Genomic DNA, 18,779 nt, shown 5'->3' on the forward strand with positions numbered 1-18,779 from the left:
TTTTAAAAGTCGATCGCATCATTGACACTTTATCCAATAAGCATTTTGTTCAATATAATCAACATGATAATAACCATTTTAGTTTAGAAATAGCAAGCCCTTTCCTACAAAATGCTTCGCGAGGCAAGGACAGAAGCTATGTCATCTCATAAAAGAAGATAGTTCTCCGATTAATTGAGGAAAACCAGATAAAAACCAAGTACATGAAGTATACACAAATAAAACTACCGCTAGGGGGTAGGGTTTAGACGGTCACCACTCATAATATCAAGAATCATCATCTGAGCCAGACACAAAAAGTGAATGTCGCCGTAGGGATCATGCTATAGGTTCTCCAACTTGCACCAGTCAGAGTCTGGACAAAAATTAAACCACTGTATATTTTAAAATTTTGCTCAACTTGACAAACTTGTATATAAACACTCCCTCTGTAAACAAATATGAGAGCATTTTAGATCACTATTTACCACTGAAAAATAGCGCGCTATAGCGTCGCTAATAGCACGCTATAGAGTATTGAGAACTGTCTCGCTAAATATACCGGTGTACAATGTCTCGCTAATAGCACGCTATAGAGCGATATAACACGCTAATAGCATATTTTGAGGTCGGCGCTATTTTGCTGTAGCACGCTATTTTTTTCATTGCTATTTACTGATATAAACACTCTTATATTTCTTTATGGAGGGAGTCTTAGAAGATTTTCTTTATCAGAGATGAAGAATGACTCCAATCTTCTGAGTCAATTGTAACATAACATTAATTAATGTCGAAATAAAGGTCTTACACAACATAAAGAAAAAAAATCCAAGACCCTCTCCATAGGACATGCCTTACAACAGCATCTCCAAACTCGTACCACAAAACCTATAAGAGATATGTCAATTAATAAAGGCCATAACAATAAGATACCGCCGCTGGCACATCAATGTTGGATGGTCCAACCAGATGACAGGCCAGGAGCTATCACTTCGGAAGCATATCCACGAACCATCAACAAGGGGAGGATATATATGTTCAATGTTGGTGATTACATGAACCTTCCCGAAGTGATAAAATCATGGGGAAAAAACAACAGACGCAAAACTTCATGGATAACGATGGCACAAAAAATGGTGCAGTTAGGGGAGTCATGTGAGTCCCGCACGACCTACGAGCAACTTGGCCGAGCCACATGGGCCCCTCACAATTTTTGTCTACTTTCAGATTTTTGCAGAATCATACATCTCCGGCAATTAATGAAATAGTGTTGATGCGTCATATTTCAGCATCCAAAATAGTCTCTTCCAAAAGATAGCTCCTGTCGGGGCTCTAGGATCGGGGGTACCCAGGCCCGTCCGCCTGCGGACCATCGCGTGGCATCATCAAAGGCCCGGTGTGGCCCAACGCCAAGACCTCTCGAGCAAGACCCTCGCGAGGGCCCCCGCCTCGCAAGGTGAACTACATCAACGCCTCCCGAGGGCCTCCCGCAGGGCAGTCTCCCGAGGCCGCCTCACAAGGCCCCTCGCGGGGCGGATACTTCTAGGCTCGCCATCCAACCTCAGGAGGCGTGTGGTGATGTGAGCCGTGACGAGCGGAGCCAGGAGGGCTTCGTCTTTGGTGCTAAGGAGGCAAGGACGTAAGCGGGTTCCCGAGGAATCCCCCAAAGGTTGCCATTCCGGCGCAACGAGACCAAGACTACGGACTCGTCAGGATGGCGGCCGTCACCGAGCCCACCTGCGCGTCATGACCAGAAGCTTTGCAGGCGAAGATCACCTTTAGTCAGGATAGGGTGTACTATTGTCCCTCTTTAAAATTGGCCGTTGTGGTATCCCTTCCCGCCTAGAGCCTTGGGAAAAGAGAACCGGCCAATATAAGTATAAGCCATCCTCCCCCGTAGAGAGGGGTCGAGTTCACCCTCCGAGCCCTCATGAAGCAGCTCACCCTTGTACTAGTTCATACTCATCCTCCTCGCGAGGCAATCCACCACAAAGCAGGAGTAGGGTTTTACACCGCAAGGTGGCCCGAACCTACGTAAATCACAGTGTTCCTTCCTCTCCCGCTCGCTCGAGCATGATGGAGCATCGCCGTGTGGCAGTAAGCAGCGAACCATAGCCCAGCAAAGTACTTCGTGCGCACCCCAGAGTTCGAACCTTGTTTTGGCTCCGCGGAGCCCACATTCCGACAGCTCCAATCTGCGGAGAGACTCCTGTTCTTCATCACCATAGCCAACAAAAACCAAAGAGGAAACACCTCTACTTTCCCCGGCGGTGCCGAAACACTTTTAGGAGCACCAACATCAGCACCATCATCCCCATTGCTTTCATCGCATCTTCCTCATCTATCTGTGGCATCTCCATCACAAAACATATGCAATCCTTTGGAAAACATGATGTCTTTTCATATGAATGTTTCCCCGTAATTTTTTACGTCTTTACATCTACGTTTGAGTAGTTATTTGTTCTACGACATTGCCAAAATAGTACGAAGATTGGTTGCACATATGTATGCTAATTTCTATGCTATAGTTTTTGTCTTTTGTTCAAGTGTATGCGTATATTGGGGGAACAAATAGAGATTGCAATGTTTTATGATAAATGATGGAGAGGATACATGAGTGATAGAACCAAATCCCATGAGTATTGAGTTATATCATACGGTGGTATGGCAACCTTAGATGTTAAACCTATGATTGAGTTTACAATAACAATTTGCAATTATTTGCGGATTTCTCCTTGGGAGTTCAATCATAAGTAAAGTGGGTCAATGGTTTTACAACCTATATGCTTAGGCTTCGTCCTAGAAATAAACACGGGCTTAACTTCTGGGGGGAAATACGAAGTCCATATCACCTAATTCCTTGTCTACCCATGTTGTGATAGTATCTTGAGGAGACATTGGAGAGAACTCACATAGGTAAAACACCGAAATGCATCTTAGGCATACCCTCTCAACTTTGACCACAATTTATACGAAAGAAAACCACTTTATCAAAAGAAACTTGTGAATGATCTAAGTGTTATCTAGTTCTCAATAAAGTCCAGCATAGTAGCTTTCCAAAAAATTACATTTGCAACGAGACCAATAAAAAACCCTGTGTTGTACTCAAGACAACACTACATCTCTAGGCTCTTAAGGACCATGGGAAGCCCAAACTTGGGTCGCACCGTGATGACATCCATCGGGGCATGGACGTACTTAGGGGATAGGGAGAATGAGAACCTCTGAAGAATCATGGCGATCACGGCTTTGGCCTCAATCATAGCAAAGTTTTGGCCTATGCAAGACCTAGGCCCACTGGAGAAAGACAACAATGCATTGGGGTGCTTTCCGGCTCGTGTCACTCCATTCTCGAATCTCATAGGCTTGAATTCATTGGCGTCCTCCCCCCAGACCTCCTTGTCACGATGTATTGTTGCGATGGGGATTGTGAGCACTGTGCCTTCAGGCACTTTGATGCCACCGACCTCGAGATCTGAACCAACCTTTCTCTGAATGACAGCTACAGGGCCATACAACCTAAGAGTTTCCAGCAAGAACATGTTGACCAACTGCAGTTTGTTGAGCATGTCTCCGGTGGGAGCCCCATTGCCACACTCTCTCAGCACCTCCTCTCTGAGATTCTCCTGCCACTCTGGGTGCGTGCTCAACAAGAACATGGTCCATGTGAGCAGGTGTGAGCTGGTGTCATGCCCTGCGAAGAAGAAGGTCTTGCACTCATCTACGATCTCGTCCATGCTCAAAATAGGATTTTGCCCATGCTCTGGTGCACACGCCTCCAACATGAGCCCGAGCAGATCGTTGCCGTAACCCATGGTGTCCCATGGTGTCTTTGTTCTCAAGGCGGGTTTTGATGATGTTCATGAGCATGCTCCTCACCTCCTTGTCAAGCTTCCATATCTTGAGGTTCTTTTCAGTTGGAAGGTACCTGATAAATTCCACAAACACACATAGATTAATTTCTGTTTGGTAAAAATGTAGGTTATGAGTTGATTCAGACCAATAATGGTGCAAGAAGAAGAACAAGATGCATTTACCTGAATGCTGGGATTTGAATGTTGAATACGGTGGAGTAGGCAAGAAACTGGAGCTCCCTCTGCGCGAGGAAGACCTTTTTTCCCTTGTTCGTAGCTGCTACCGAATGCCGTGTGAGATGACATCCGCGGTTAGCTCCTCAAACTGGTGGCCCAGATCAATCTCCACGCTGCCGCCCTTGTCCATCTTTGCCTTCCACTCCGACATCATTGACCCAGCACAGTCGGACATGGTCACCGTCATCATCTAGCATAGAAATAAGAAGAAGAAAAATTAGTATGGTCCCAAGCAATTTTAGCCGTCTATGTTCTTAGATCCAAGGGACATATACGGCAATAAGGTACTAGTATTTTGCTTTTGAAAAGGCACCGATTTCAGCGTATTTTTTGTTTTGGAAAAGGTAAACTAACGGGTGTGTCTAGGGCACATCTAGATGTGCTCTAGTTATTGCATATCTAAGTGAGTGAATCAAGCATAAAAAGAAAAAAAAAGAAAAAAAAAATATCCACACGAATCTCGACGTAAGATCAATGCCATAGGACTTAGATGTGCAATACTTATGGCACATCTAGATGTGCTTTAACAAAACTGTAAACTAATATAATACCCTTGATCTCGTGAATAACGTGTCTTTTTGGTTTAGGAAAGACAATAATCTACATTACTAGTTTCCTTTTTATGGCACGGTGCATTAACTGGATATAATTGTCAGCGCAATGAATATAGTACAGTAGAAAACAAAACACACACGTCACGTACCTTGAGCTTGTCCATGTTGAAGGCAGGGTGGACGACCTTGCAGTGGCGCTTCCAGTCGTCGCCGTCAGTGAGCACGAGTCCCTTGCCGAGCAGCCGGGCGATGTGCGGGTTGCCGATGTTCTTGGGGTACAGCCCGCCTCGGTCGGAGAGCACCTGCTTCACCACGTTCACGTCGGCCACGCACAGTGTCGGCCTGGCTCCGAACCATTAGAGGAACGTGCGCCCTGCAAGCAAGAAACAGCGTAAGAACTCGAACACGAGCTAGATCTGCTAGAGGAGAGGAGTTTACAGGCTTGGCTTCGTACCGTGGATGGGGATCCATTTGCGGAAGTGCGGCTGCACCCTGGGGACGAAGTCGTGGGAGCCGACGTCGAGCACGGCGCCGGCGGTGCTGGCGAGGAGCCGCTTGATCTCGCCGAGGTTGCCGGCGAAGAACTTGTAGGCCGGCCCACCCACGCCCTGCGCGCGGAGCTGCCGGGTGATGGCACGCGGCCGCCACACGAGGTACACCAGCGCGTTGAACGCCCACGAGGCCAGAACCGCCGCCACGGCCGCCGCCACCATCCAAAGGAGACCCATGTCGTCGGGAGCTTTGCCCCTACGTACGGTGGCGGAGAAGATATCAGCGACCTGGGAGATGCCTCTGCTGTTTGAGTTCGTTGAGAGAGACTGGGAGATGTGTGTTTCTGTTGTGAAAGACTCGGGTCGCGTAGGCGGATGATTTATAGCAGGTTCGTGGGCTGCGCTTTGACCATGGACTCGGGTCGCCGAGTTACGTCGGGGTGCTGGCCACTCGCTGGCGTTTCGCCGCGGGGTGAGTGGCGTCAGCTGTGATGCATGCATGCAGGTTCAGGCCCGACGCGCAGCAGCTGGATTGTTGGTTGGCCCCCAGCTCGTGCGAAACGTGTGGTTTGGCGTGGTCCTGCAGGTCGAGACCGACAGCATATCAGCACGGGGGTGCAGGGTGCTAGTGGCCTAGTGCTACTAGCGAAACCTCCTTTTCTTTCTTTGAGCCAGCTTCTAGAGAAACCGCAGGTCCTCCTACGGTACTAGCGGCAGCATGTCGCATACTACGTACCACGACATGTGAACGCGTGTTAACACAAACATGGTACTCCGTACTTGATTTGTCCCACTTGACTTGTCTTCCTCGCCAAGAATCCATTCCTCGTCAAAGATGGTCCTTGGGTAACAAGATAGTGATGCTTGCGTACAGAAATCGGGTCCGTGAGTTTTCTTCTTCTTCTTCACCTGGAGCTTATAATTCCATTAAGCAAACGCACAGGAGCGTCGAGAAGTACACATAGAGAGCTCATAGAGCTGATTTTTTATTTTATTTTGCGGGACACAGAGCTGATGATTAGAGCTGCAACAACCTACACGAAAACGTTGCCTTAAACAATTATAGTAACATGGACACCACACACGCGGTACGACTTCAACGATTTCCTTCGATCACCAGGCAGCTACTCAGTGCCACTTTCTCGAAAAAAAAAGAAACCACTCAGTGCCAAGGCCCTGTGAGTTCTCGTTAAACAATACCAGGCCTTTTTTCCTTGAGCTTTGTTGTAGTCAGTCGCCGCCGATCGTCGCCAGCGCACGTTAACTAACTTTTGCCGCGCCGACATGCATATGCCATAGTACCTGTCGATGTCCAGCTTTATCCAAGCAGACGATTAGAAGTCAATATGTAACTGCCGTGCATGTGTATAGCAGGATTAACATGGTCCAAGCATCTGGAAGAACGAATCAAAGTGTTCTTTTAATCTCGAGCTCAAATCCTCCTGTCACGAACAACAACAACAACAACAACAACAACAACAACAACAACAACAACAACAACAACAACAACAACAATTGAATATTTTGTACAACAAACATTGCCTAGTTTACTATTTGTGTGTAAACTTTCGTGATGAAATCACATTTATGAAAATTTGGCCAAAAAAACAACAAAATCAGCTCTCCAAAAGGTTTTAAAAAATGGGATGCTATACACGGATTGCCTAGTTTAGGTTAGTGATTTTTGTACTCGCGGGGGAGGCGTTCGGATGGAAGCCAATGCTTCATCTTCGAGTTGGTTTTGTGGACTTTGATCCTCCCTGAATTCACCCATCGGGACAGAGTCAATGGAGCTCCAACGTAAATTCCTGCGAACTCCTTAGGGCGACGAGGTAAGCATTTTTCGTCATGCGTGTGTGAGAACGAGATTTGATGGCACACGGTTTGGATCAACTCAAGCGTTCAACAACCGCTACAACCCTAGGGTGCTGATTCTTTGGGGCACGTGCATGAAGACTTCCCGGCTGTCATCGGCAAGGTAAGGTCGGCTCTACTATGGGAGCGGCGTCAACAGGATGTGAGCGGCTCATTCTGGTGGTGTCCGAAGACCTTGATGTAAATTTTTATTTTAATTAAGGTGTTTTGTACTTCTGGTGACCTTTTATAACATATCTAGGTATTTAAAAAATGCTTTCAAAAATAATCTTTTTTGGAGCATCAATATTAGGAATGGTTTTTCTTCACGAAAATCTGTAGGTATGCATAACATTCAGCAACAATTGTTGCCAATGTTTTTAGAAATATCTTGTTTAATATATTTTTTACTCATGAGGGTGCATTTATGCTCGGGAGAAGAAACTCCATGTCCAAAGAAAATGTGATTCTCCCGTTCGAGAATTTGAATTTGATTGCAAAAGGTAAGAGTGTGTCTATTTTTCGAAGTACTGCCAGAGTACTAGTTGTTGTTTTTCACTGTTTTGATTTTCAGTAAAAAAAATATTCTCTACATGTCAAAACAATAGAAAATCGACGACGATTATTAAGATAAAGAAAACAGGGGCCAAAAGCCTACTCCGAAGGGAGCCCTAGGCCCAAACCTGTAGCAGCATGCCAAGGGCGCGGGAGGTATATCTAGGGAGCACCTGTTCGCTGCTTGCTTCGGCAAACAGGCACGGTTTAATGCTCTGCCGTCGTGGGAAATCGAAACAAGGACCTCACGCTATAACTGACGTGGTTCTACCAGTTCACCTAGCAGTCATTACATATTCAACAGCAGCGCCAAGCTTAATGAACCAACCCGCAGCCAGGGGCGGAGCCAGGATTTAAACATGAGGGGGGCGAGAAAGATAATAATCATTCGAGAGACACAACATAAGATTGTAGTCTCAAAGTAGAATTGATATGAAATGTATGGCAACATATATCTGGTAATATGTAAAATACTTACATTGTTTCAGTAGCATATCGACTGGATTGTGGTTGGAATTATTATCTACAACGGGTTGCTGGATTTGCATTTTCTGTAATATTTGAGGTAGAAGCTATGTGTTTGAAAAATGAAACTCTTTTTCTTGTATTATTTCTCTTCATCCTTCATTCATTGAAACATTCACAGTGAGTAAAATTAGATTCCTAAACTATAATCCTACCTTATCCGAGCAATTAAAATTAAACCATTATCTTCGAAGAAATTGTACTAATTCACAAAGATTATAATTTACCGGTGACGTTCCTTGGTTCCTTGAAGTTGATTTTGGGAATGCATGATGACGGCGAATCACACAAACTGTCATGAACACTATCCTGGATTCAATCGCCGCTCAAGTAGAGGGCCATCTGCCCTGCGCCACAGCAACGGAAGCAGTAAGAGCCGAGAGGCGACCGGCGACGGCGTATGGAGCCATCTGACCTAGAAATCGCAATGCCCACGAACAAAATTACAGGAAGGATAGGGAACTGACTAGCCGATCTCACGTCTGCACCTAACCCCTTTTTATGATGCGTACAACTAGCGATAAGGCTTCAAATACGCTTTCTTGCGTTGGGCCTGGGTGAAAAGTTATTATGTTGGCCATTAGCGTTAGACGTATATGTACACACTACTGAAACTAGTATACCTGGACGAAAAATCATAGGGGGGGCGAGGCGATGGGGGGTGTCTGACCCCTGCTCGCACCCCCCTGTCTCCGCCCCTGCCCGCAGCGCAAATCGAAATTATATCTTAAATTTCAAAAACATTTTTTATTGAAACAATGAAGGAATCTATGAAACACAAACAAGTTGCTAATTTGCAAATAAAATTTTAAAACTGATATACTTTCTAAAATCAGGATTCTTTTTTGAAATTCCAAGACAGAATTTGAAAACACGGATATATTTTGAACAATGTAAAAATAAGATTTTTTTTTTAATTTGTGATTTTTGGAGAACTGAACAATTTTGAAACTCCTGAAGAAAATGAAAACATGCACATTTTTAAATTTGCGAACAATTTTTGGAAATGGAAACATGTTTTGAACTGCCCGGGTTTTCTCACTTTTTTTCTTTATCATTTTATTTTATGTTCTCGTTTGGTTTTCTTTTTCTTTATTAGTTTTATTTGGTCAATTTTTCATGATTATTCTTCATTTCTTTCACAGTTTTTTCTGATTTTTCTTTCTTTTTTGGTTTTTACTAGTTTTTTTACTTTTCTTTCTTTCGTTACTTCTTTTTCTTTGTTTTTTTCTGTTTTTAGTTTCTGTAGATTTTCTTTGTATATTTTTTGTATAGATGAGGAACAATTATTATATACATGTTTAACACTTTTTCGTTATGTGCTTAACAATTTTGACAACTATATGTTTTGAAGTCTACTTTTTCATATACATTGTACATTTTTTGTATACAACAGAAACATTTTATATACATGTTTAACATTTCAGAAATAGGTGATTAATATTTTCCTAAAACATATATTTTTATGTCTACTTTTTCCATAAAATTTGTACTTTTTATATATATCAGGAACATTTTACATATAAATTCTAACATTTCACAATGTCATAATTACCATTTTTTAAAAACTTACATTTTTTTTGACCACTTTTTCATACATATTCTATATTTTTTGTATACATCAGAAACATTTTTTATATACACGTTGAGCATTGTCCAAATAGATGATTAACATTTTGATATTTTTTTTATGTCTACTTTTTCCAATACACATTCTATATTTTTTGTATTAGGTTTTCGTAAACATCAGGAACCTTTTTGCTATATAAATTAAAAGAATGCATGATTTTTATGTAATAAAATTGAAAACTTATATTATTTTTACTGCTAATTGTTTCCATACGCATTATTTTTTTATACATCCAAACATTTTTGTGTACACAATTAGCATTTTTTAATGTAAAAATATATTTTTCAACTTTTGGATATGGAGTGATTTTTATAATACACATATTCTGAATATTTTGAAATAAAACCAAATGTAAAATAAAACAGAAAAAAAAGCGAAAAGCAAAAAAAGGAAGAAAATGGCGCCGAAGGTTTGTGCCCAGCTCGGGAGGCCCAATTGGGCAGTTGCCTGAAGCGAGATGTCTTATTGTCTCACTCAGGCTAGAGATTTTTTTTTTAAATATATTATTATTTTTATACAAAATCTCGAAACTATATCTTCCTTTTATTTTATTTTTAAATTCTAACACCCTGTCGGTCTCCTCAAGGACGAAAAATCGGTCTTCGTTCATCGCCAAACCGAAGAGCTATCTTCTTTCATCACCTGGGCGAGGTGCTCATCTTCCGTCTCCTGCCAGCCGAAGAACATCACTTCGGTTTTCTGGTGGACGAAGTGTGGTGACCAGCAGGAGAAGGTGCTACCCACGTACACAGTACGCATGCAACTTCACAGATGATCGTTCATGCTGCACCGTTGCTCCTCTGGTCGAATCCTTTTTTTTTTTGAACAGATGGTCGAATCCTTTCGCCACCAAGACCACATAGATGTAGGGAATCCATTCAGATGAACAAGAGCTTGAACCGTGTATTGTGGACGACGAATTTTGCTGTTCAATCTACGCTGATCAGCGCAAGCCTACGCCACTGCCAGTGACTCTTTTTCCAATTAATTGCACACATCTACTCATTTGGGCAATCCTCCTAGACAATGTTCCTCTTCCTAATGTTGTCGTTGGCCTCACACATCACTATCCGTGCCATCCACAAACGTGAACCGGATGTTGCTCACACTGTCATCACTACGACGGGGTCATTAGAATGTTGTTATGACGTGAACTTTCTATGTCACTATGTGTGCCTCATCCATAGGAGTTCAGATCAGTTAGCCTTCGGTCCGTCCGATCATTGAAGCTCTCTCCCTACCACCGTGAACCAAGTGTTGGTCGTCGAGAATAGCTCGTTCGATCTGGGTTCTTCCTAAAGACAATGTCTAGGGGGGTGGCGGCATCCATGTGAGTAGACGGGTGTGATCAATTGAAGAAAAAATCACCATGACGTAGGCTTGCACCGGTCGGTGTGGATTTTTCGATAAAGGGTGTATTTTATTGGCTCAAAACGAAGCATCAAGAGGATACAAACATAATGAACACACATCCGGCCTCTACATAATTTGAATGCACACAGCCAACACCGACACACGCACACATAAAACACGCCAACAAATAGCAAAGTCATATATGACCAAAGCTATGCATGGCGAGAAAAAAAACGATTAGATCCATGATTAATAAACTACAACAATGACCATATCTGCACCAACCATCTCATGACACCACATGAACGAGGAGGTTCTTCAATAGCAACGCCTTCAGGAAGGGACCAGTGCTCAAGCGCCGCCATCACCGGATCCAACCACCTAAGGCCAGAATCTAGGTTTTCACCCTGAAGAACTAGTCTAAGCATATCCGAGCAATGCCTTCAACAAGGTAACGATATAAAAACATCGCCATTGCCAAGTATAAACAACTCGGGTCAAACCTAGACTTTCACCCCAGAACTCAAGACCGTGTGCTCAAGTAGCACCACGATCAACGTCAGTCATGTGTTGTTGCCACCACTTTTTCTTGATCCTCGTAGCTACATGTGATGCGATGTGATGTGATGTGATGCGATGTCAAGACCGGTGTGGATTGAACGGCAAAATTTGTCGTTCCCAATGCATAGTTCGAGCTCTTGTTCGTCTCGATGGATTCTCTACATCGATGCGGTATTGATGACGGAAGGGTTCTACCAGAGGAGCTACGGTGCAGCGGGGACAATCATCCGTGAGTTTGGGTATCGCACTGTGCTCGTGGAGAGCACCTTCTCGATCTAGCAAAGGGAGAAGACAACTTTTCGTCCACCAATGGATCAAAGAGATTAGCACCTTCTCGATCTAGCAAAGGGAGAAGACAACTTTTCGTCCACCAATGGATCAAAGAGATTAGCACCTTCTCGATCTAGCAAAGGGAGAAGACAGCTTTTCTGTTGGGTTTCGTAGTAATTTCAAAAAATTTCCTACGCACACGCAAGATCATGTGATGCATAGCAACGAGAGGGGAGAGTGTTGTCTACGTACCCACGCAGACCGACTGCGGAAGCGTTGACGCAACGTAGAGGAAGTAGTCGTACATCTTCACGATCCAACCGATCAAGTACCAAAACTACGGCACCTCCGAGTTCGAGCACACGTTCAGCTCGATGACGATCCCCGGACTCCGATCCAGCAAAGTGTCGGGGAAGAGTTCCGTCAGCACGACGGCGTGGTGACGATCTTGATGCACTACAGCAGCAGGGCTTCGCCTAAACTCCGCTACAGTATTATCAAGGAATATGGTGGCTGGGGCACCGCACACGGCTAAGGAATAGATCACGTGGATCAACTTGTGTCTTTTTGGGGTGCCTCTGCCTCAGTATATAAAGGAGCCAAGGGGGAGGGGTGCGGCCAGCCCTATGGAGGCGCAGGAGGAGTCCTACTCCTACCGGGAGTAGGACTCCCCCCCCCCAATCCTATTCCAAATAGGATTCCCAAGGGGGAAAGAGAGAGAAGGGGGGGCCGGCCACCTCTCCTAGTCCTAATAGGACTAGGGGGAGGGGGGAGGCGTGCGGCCACCTTGGGCTGCCCCTTTCTCCTTTCCACTAAAGCCCATGTAGGCCCATATGGTTCCCGGGGGGTTCCGGTAACCTCCCGGTACTCCAGTTAAATCCCGATTTCACCCGGAACACTTCCGATATCCAAATATAGGCTTCCAATATATCAATCTTTACGTCTCGACCATTTCGAGACTCCTCGTCATGTCCGTGATCACATCCGGGACTCCGAACAACCTTCGGTACATCAAAATGCATAAACTCATAATATAACTGTCATCGTAACCTTAAGCGTGCGGACCCTACGGGTTCGAGAACAATGTAGACATGACCGAGACACGTCTCCGGTCAATAACCAATAGAGGGACCTGGATGCCCATATTGGCTCCTACATATTCTACGAAGATCTTTATCGGTCAGACCGCATAACAACATACGTTGTTCCCTTTGTCATCGGTATGTTACTTGCCCGAGATTCGATCGTCGGTATCCAATACCTAGTTCAATCTCGTTACCGGCAAGTCTCTTTACTCGTTCCGTAATACATCATCTCGCAACTAACTCATTAGTTGCAATGCTTGCAAGGCTTATGTGATGTGCATTACCGAGAGGGCCCAGAGATACCTCTCCGACAATCGAAGTGACAAATCCTAATCTCGAAATACGCCAACCCAACATCTACCTTTGGAGACACCTGTAATGCTCCTTTATAATCACCCAGTTACGTTGTGACGTTTGGTAGCACCCAAAGTGTTCCTCCGGCAAACGGGAGTTGCATAATCTCATAGTCATTGGAACATGTATAAGTCATGAAGAAAGCAATAGCAACATACTAAACGATCGGGTGCTAAGCTAATGAAATGGGTCATGTCAATCAGATCATTCAACTAATGATGTTATCCCGTCAATCAAATAACAACTCCTTTGTCTATGGTTAGGAAACATAACCATCTTTGATTAACGAGCTAGTCAAGTAGAGGCATACTAGTGACACTCTGTTGGTCTATGTATTCACACATGTACTATGTTTCCGGTTAATACAATTCTAGCATGAATAATAAACATTTATCATGAAATAAGGAAATAAATAATAACTTTATTATTGCCTCTAGGGCATATTTCCTTCATTTTCGTCCACCAAGGGATCGAAGAGATGCTCTTCGTCCAGCATGTGACTGAACACAACCTCTTCGTTCTAGTGTAGACCGAAGAGAAACACTTCGTCCTATAGTAGACCTAAGACATACTCTTCGTCCCGGAGTAGACCGACGGGGTATTAGAATTGAAAAAATTTAAACAGGAGATATAGTTCTGGAATTTTGTAGAATAATAATAATATTTTTTTTAAATGCAGGCTAGACATAGGCGCGCGAGGGAGCACCTATCTGACACATTCTTCGCCAAAAAGACATCTCTTCACATAGGAATCGTGTGACTGGACCGGCCCATTTGGATTGAAATCGCACGAGCGGTCGGGCGACAAATGTGCTAAAAGAAAACAACACCCGACCAGGAATTCGAATTGCAGATCTCCAGTTTGTGCACCCATCATGCTAGCCTCCACACCTACTAAGCCTTCGTGACATATGTGTGGTGCGAAATCAAATGAACTAAAAACCATGGCGTAAATTCAGCATTACTTTTTTTTGCGAATAAATTCAGCATTACTTAAAAACTATGAACACTTTTATGATATTGTTAATACTTTTTGACAAATGCAAAACAAATTTTAAATTTCAAAACATGTTTTGAAACTGCGAATACATTTCAAATTTGTGAACAGTTCTTGAATTTAAAAAAACATGAAAAATTGTACATCTTTTTGAAAATCCGAACAATTTTCTATAAGGCAAATATTTTTCAAATTTGCCAAACATTTTTTTTAAAACGTGAATAATTTCCCAAATTCCAGAACATACTTTGAAAACGCAAACATTTTGTGAAATGGTGAACAAAATTTGAAAACGGGTACAACTTTTGAAATGCATAGAAAAGTTTTGAATCTAAGAACAATTTGAAAATCTTTAAAATGCCAAAAAAAATTCAAATTCCAGAACTTTTTTGGAAAACACAAACATTTCTAAATTTGGTGAACAAATTTTGAAAATAGTAACAACTTTTGAAATGAAGAACAAAATTTTGAACCGGAGAACAATTTGAAAATCCCAAAGATTTTTTGTATATGTGAATGAAAACTTGAAAATGCAAACATTTTTTGAATTTGTGAATAAAATTTGAAAACAGGATTGTTTTTGTACTTATGAACCTGTTTTGAAAGGCAAACATTTTTTAAATATCACAAACTTTATTTGAATTGTGACCAGAAATTAAAAACAGAAACATTTTTGGACATTCTGAACATTTTTTGCAATTCAAACAATTTTTAAAATTATGAAAACAAAAACATACAAAAGGAGAATAAAAAGGAATTTAAAATTACCAAGAAATAAAAAAGGAGACAAGATAACTAAAAACAAGAAAAAGAAAGAATAATGAAAAACCGAACAAAACCATAAAAGAAACAGCAGGAAAAAATAAAAAGAAAAAAACTAGACCTGGACCGGTAGGGAACCTACGAGAAGGTTCCATAAACCGGGATCAGTGAAACGCGCAAAAAGACCGGCCCATCCATGTCTGTGCGTTCCCACGACAACTTGAGGCAAAGAGCGTCATATAGGGTTTCCTGGCGCCCACGCGCCATCCCTCGTTGGCTGGCCCATGGACATGGCTCAACTCTTGACTTGCGAGAGAAAAAACCAAAAAAACGAATAATTCATTAAAAAATAATAAGATCGTAAATTGAAAATTCTTCATGGATTTTGGAAAAAATATTTATGAATTTAAAATAATTTATCAGTTTGATAAAGTTAATCTAATCTGAAAAAAATCTGATCGATTTGAAAAAAGGTCATCAAATTGAAAGAAACTTCATTGAATTTGTCAAATTCATTAATTTTAAAAATATTATAGATTTCAAAAATAAGTCATCAATTTTTAAGAAGTTCACTGATTTTGAGAAAAAAATTCATCGTTTTGAAGAAAAATATAACGAATTTGAATAAAGTTCATCGGAAAAAGAAAAAGAAAAAAGAATTAAATAATAAAGGAGAAAGAAGAAAAGAAACAAAAGACGCTAGTGAATGCATATGGTTATTTGGCGTCGAGACTCGAGGTTGCGGGTTCGATTTACTCAGTGAGCAAATTTTGTGGATTAAAACACACACAAAAAACGCTACATGAGCCGGCCCTGGGCTGAGGCGCTTCAGGTGCCCATTTGTAAAATACTTAAACCTGCGCCTGAGGCAGTAAATAGGAAACGCCCGTCCCGCATTGTGCAATCCCTATGAAAGTGCTCGCGAAATCACTAATTGAGGAGTACTCTTTTAAAAGATCACTTTCACTTTCCTAGGTTACGACAAACGAAGCGCTGCATGTACGTCACTTGTCGCATTCTAGTAGATTTTCCTTTTTTCGTAGATCTGTTTATTCAAAATATTTTACATCTTAAACCGAGCGTCCAAGTCTCAAACCGTTTTCACCTTAGATTTCTCACGTAGAGATCTTCAAAACTATATCACATGTTGATAGGGCTTGACGAACTCTTTTTTTCACAAAACAAACCCGACGAAAAAAAACCGTGCCTCTCGCATAAGCAATAAAAATAGAAAACACATTTTTGCTTCCGAGAGGCACGGCCACGGAAGCAAAACTGTGCATCTCACGGAAGCAAAACCCTGCCTTTCATGAAATTAAAAAAGAAGAGAAAACATATTTTTTTATTTCCAAGAGGCATGATCATGCCTCCCACGAAAGCAAAACCGTACCTGTCAAGGAAGGGTAAAAAGAGAAGATGCATTTTTTCGTTTTCGAGAGGCATGGCCGTGCCTCTCACGGAAGAGAAACGTGCCTCCCACAGAAGAAGAAAAAGCGTTTTTTTGTTTTGTTTCCGAGAGGCATGACCGTGCCTCTCTTGGAAGCAAAACCGTGCCTCTCATGAAAGAAAAAACATTTTTTTTTCTCGCAGAAGCAAATCTATGCCTCTCGCGAAAACAAAACCATGCCTCTCACGAAAAAAAGAGAATAGCGTTTTTTGAGCAAATAAAATCATTTTTTGTCCCAAACTAGGATGGCAATTTTGCCCCTCGGTACGGGTATCAGCGAATACCGTACCCGTACGGGCAGGGTATGGACACAATTTTATAACCATGAATAGTACTGATACCCTACCAATTAAGTCGTGGGTATGGCACGAGTATAGCCTTGTACATATGAATATACTCATATCCTATCCATTATACTAACATGCATGTGGACCTTACCCTTGGAGCTCCAATATATATATGCTAGTTTGTGCTAGTTGCGGTTTGTGCTAGCTGCCGTATGAGTTGGTCGATGGGTACTTTAGATGTCTTTTATTTGTTACTTGTCAGATGTTATTTAGTGAAGTGTTTCGTTAGCTTGTGAACTTATGTTAAAATTGTCAGCAATTGTTAATTTGGATTGAGATAATTGTCATGTACTCATCCATCTCTTATTGAGTTGAGATAAATATTTTTTATCAAATGTGTTGTCGATGAATGTAAAACTGTGAACAACTTGTGTATTTTTGATCTACCAGTTGGGTATGCAATGGGTATGGGTACCTGCCAGGTGTGGGTATGGGTAAAGTTTCATACCGTGGGTACATGTATATAGTTGTAATTCTGTATACATTGACTACACGGGTATGCGTATGATATTGCTATACCCGCCCCATACCTACCCATTGCCATACTTAGTCCAAAAGCTAAGAAAGACCGGCGAAAAACCAAAAGACCGAAAACACCCAAAAAACTTGTCTAAAAAGCAAAAAAAATGTGCGAAAAAATAAAATAAAAATCGAAGGGAGCGTCCAGAGCGCGTTAAGTGGCAATGCTGTAGGATCGAAAGTATGCTAGAGGGGGGGGGGGGTGATTAGACTACTTGACCAAATAAAAATCTAGCATTTTCCCAATTTTAATTCTTGGCAGATTTTAGCAACTTAGCACTAGTCAGGTAATCAACCTACACATGCAAGTCTAAGAGTATAGCAGCGGAATGTAAAAACATTGCACATGAAGGTAAAGGAAGGAGTTTGGAGGGAGCAAACGCATTGTAGACACGACGATTTTTGGTGTGGTACCGATAGGTGGTGATATCGTACATCGACGTTGATGGAGACTTCAACCCACGAAGGGTAACGGTTGCGCAAGTCTACGGAGGGCTCCACCCATGAAGGGTCCACGAAGAAGCAACCTTGTCTATCCCACCATGGCCATCACCCATGAAGGACTTGCCTCACTAGGGTAGATCTTCACGAAGTAGGTGATCTCCTTGCCCGTACAAACTTCTTGGTTCAACTCCACAATCTTGACGGAGGCTCCCAAGTGACACCTAACCAATATAGGAGACACCACTCTCCAAAAGGTAATAGATGGTTTGTTGATGATGAACTCCTTGCTCTTGTGCTTTAAAAGATAGTCTCCCCAACACTCAACTCTCTCTCACACAGATTTGGATTTGGTGGAAAGATGATTTGAGTGGAAAGCAACATGGAGAAGGCTAGAGATCAAGATTCATATGGTTGGAATGGAATATCTTGACCTCAACACATGAGTAGGTGGTTCTCTCTCAGAAAATGTATGATGGAAGTGTAGGCATGTTCTAATGGTCCTTACGAATGAAGAGTGGATGGAGGGGTATTTATAGCCTCCACACAAAATCTAACCGTTATACACAAATCACCAAACTCGATGGGACCGAATACTGAAATTCGGTTGGACCGATTTAGTTCAAAATGTGAATGTTAGGATTTTTGGTGGGACAGACATGTCAACTCAATGAGACCGATTTCATTAGGTTAGGGCATAACGTAATTCCGGTGAGACCGATTACACAAACTCGATAAGACCGACTTTGGTAATAAGCTAACCAGAGAGTTGGTCACGCAAACTCGGTGGGACCGATTTGCTCATCTCGGTGAGACCGAAACGTTACGAAGGGGAAACAGAGAGTCTGCATTGTGAACTCGGTAGGACCGATCTCTCATTTCGGTTGGACCGAAATGTTACGAAGGGAAATAGAGAGTTTACAATCCCATCTCTGTGAGACCGAGATCCCTATCGGTGAGACCA

General features: G+C 42.4%; 1 pseudogene; it reads right to left on the minus strand.

The window, feature by feature from the left end:
* Nucleotides 1–3,003: 3,003 nt before the first annotated feature.
* On the minus strand, nt 3,004–5,448 carry LOC119353670 (annotated as a pseudogene).
* Nucleotides 5,449–18,779: the final 13,331 nt, after the last annotated feature.

The sequence above is a fragment of the Triticum dicoccoides genome, chromosome 2A (genome assembly GCF_002162155.2).
Source record: "Triticum dicoccoides isolate Atlit2015 ecotype Zavitan chromosome 2A, WEW_v2.0, whole genome shotgun sequence".
NCBI lineage: Eukaryota > Viridiplantae > Streptophyta > Magnoliopsida > Poales > Poaceae > Triticum > Triticum dicoccoides.